The sequence below is a fragment of the Rousettus aegyptiacus genome, unplaced genomic scaffold (assembly GCF_014176215.1).
Source record: "Rousettus aegyptiacus isolate mRouAeg1 unplaced genomic scaffold, mRouAeg1.p scaffold_m13_p_8, whole genome shotgun sequence".
In the NCBI taxonomy this organism is placed as follows: Eukaryota; Metazoa; Chordata; class Mammalia; order Chiroptera; family Pteropodidae; genus Rousettus; species Rousettus aegyptiacus.
This window is the reverse complement of record NW_023416311.1, coordinates 31,109,852-31,112,596: the sequence shown is the minus strand read 5'-3', so window position 1 is coordinate 31,112,596 and position 2,745 is coordinate 31,109,852. Positions and strand designations below refer to the sequence as shown.

Genomic DNA, 2,745 nt, shown 5'->3' with positions numbered 1-2,745 from the left:
CTCAAGGGAAGGGAAGTATTACAGTTTTAAAGAAAAGGGGATGACAGAAAAAGAGGGATGAGGAAATCTTTAATGATTCAGATAAATAAATGATAGGTTTTAAAATTTATTTAAGGAAAACTAAGATTTGTAAAAATATTCTGTGAATACTCATGATATTAGAATTATCTTCACTGTCATCGATTTTCATATTATAAGTAGAAGACATCATTTCAAAAAGAGACAGAGCTTTTATGAAGCAGACAGGAGACTAGTGAGCTGCAGTTGCACAGGCAAGAAATGCAAGCAGAATTTGCAACTGGAAAGACATTATCTACTGTTAATTTAAAGGGGTATCATGGTATAATGGAAGGGGTGTAAAGTAGAGTTCTGTGGCTATTCTACTACAAATCATCCAAACATGAGCTGGATAAATTAAGTAGCGGTACAGGGCCTCAGCTGCCTCAGGTGGAACATGAAAGATCAGTCTAAATAACCTTTAAGGTTCTTTTCTGCGTTTACAATTCAAGAAAAATGTTTTTCAAAGCCTTATAAGAAAAGATTGCAGATCTTTATCAAAGATGATGCCATGCATTTACAAGACGTTCTGTTAGAATCCCCAAAATATAAGAGCTAATTTAGTGAACACATGTACAATGGCACTGCAATATAAATTTATTCAGATCATGTACATCATTTGTGTCTTACTGCTCATATAAGATAGTACTGTTGGTCAAATCTGTAACTCTGGCATAATCTATTACTCATAGCTATGAAAGTGGAATATTTTACAGTGCTCCCATCTTATGCAATGTGATGGGATTCAAGCTTAGGACAAATTCCTCTATGGAAAAGTTTCATGTTGAGTCTAAAAGGTTATGACTTGAATATTCATTTTTCACTTTAAATTGTGTGTGTGTGTGTGTGTGTGTGTGTGTGTGCGCGCGCGCGCGCGCACGCGCGCTGGTGTCCCTACAGAGGATAAAATGCAATTTCTGTTATATATCTATTAAAGCAACTGAAATCGAAAACACTGACAACACCAAATGTTGACCAGAATGTGGAGCAATGGAAACTGATTCATTACTGGTAGAAATGCAAAATACTACAACCACTTTGGAATACAGTTTGTCAGTTTCTTATTCAACTAAATGTACTCTTACCATAGGATCCTGCAATTACATTCTTGATATTTACCCAAATGAATTGAAAACTTATGTCTATGTAAATACTTGCATATAGATATTTATAGCAGCTATATTCATAGTTGCCCCAAATTGGAAGCAATCGAGATGTTCTTCAGTAGGTGACTCAATAAATAAACTGTGATTGATCCACATAATAGAGTATTATCCATTACTAAAAACAAGAGTTATCAAGCCACAAAAACAAGGAGGAACCTTAAATACATATTACTAAGTGAAGACAGCCAATCTGAAAATCAATATACTATATGATTCCAAATATATGACATTTTGAAAAGGCAAAATTATGGAGACAGTAAAAAGGTCAGTGATTGCCGGGGGTTAACGAGATGGGACAGACGACCAGGCGAAGCACTGAGGATTTTAGTGACTGTGAAACTATTCTGCATGATCCGATAATGGTGGATACATATCACTATACATTTAGCAAAACCCGCAGAACCGTAACACCAAGAGTTAACCATAATTGATAATGTTATCAATATTGATTCATCAGTTATACCAAATATACCACATGGGTGAGGGGATGTTGACAGTGTGGGGAGGGTGGAGTATGTATGAAAATTCTCCGTTCTTTCAACTTTTCCATGAACCTAAACTGTTATAAAAAATAAAGTATATTCAAATAATTTCTCCATTTAGTTAATAAAAATTTCATTCTCGTCTATGGCCATGCCACCCTGAACAAGCCCGATCCTGTCTGATCTTGGAAGCTAAGCAGGGTCGGGCCTGGTTAGTACTTCAATAGGAGACCACCTAGGAAGACCAGGTGCTGTAGGCATAAAAAATAAAAAATAAGGGATTATAAGCTGACAAGGTCCTTGCAGTCTGTGAGATCAACCAAGGGTTTCTTCACCTAAAAAAAAAAAAAAATCATTCTCATTCTTGTTCAAAAATAAAGATTAAAAAACCAATGCTAAAGTCATCCTCGACCTCTGTTCTGTCATTTATCATATCTTCGTATTCATCAGCAAATCTCATTGCACTATATTTAAATTTAATCAAAATCTACTTACTTCTCACCATCTCCACAGCTACCACCATAATCTAATTTATAACAATCTGTTGTTAGATTATTAAAACCACTTTCTAAAAGGTCTTCCTATTCTACCTTTGGCCCATACTTCCCTAAAATCCATCAAAGTGTTTCTTTCAAATTGGGCAAAAAATTTGATAGGTATAGAGAAAACATTTGACAAAAGCCAATCACCATGCATAATAAAAACTCTCAACAAATAAGAAATAGCTTCCTTCACCAGAAAAAAAAATAAAAAGACATTTACACAAAAAGCCTACGGGTAAAATTATACTTAATGGTGACATACTGAATGCTTTTCCCTTAAGATTGGGTAAAATAAAAAGATTTCCACTCTCAACAATTCTTTTTAACATTAGATTGGAAGTTCTAGCTAGTGCAATTAGGGAAGAAAAAGAGCTAAAAAACATTCAGATTGAAAAGGAAGCAATAAAACTTTCTTTAGACATGATCATATTCATAGAAATGTGATCATACATAAGAAAAAACTACTAGAACTAATAAATGGATTCAGTAAGTTTTCAG

At 34.3% G+C, this 2,745-nt stretch overlaps 1 pseudogene; it reads left to right on the top strand.

Annotated features, from left to right (window-relative positions):
• Positions 1-1,846: 1,846 nt before the first annotated feature.
• Positions 1,847-1,965, top strand: LOC118607128 (annotated as a pseudogene).
• Positions 1,966-2,745: the final 780 nt, after the last annotated feature.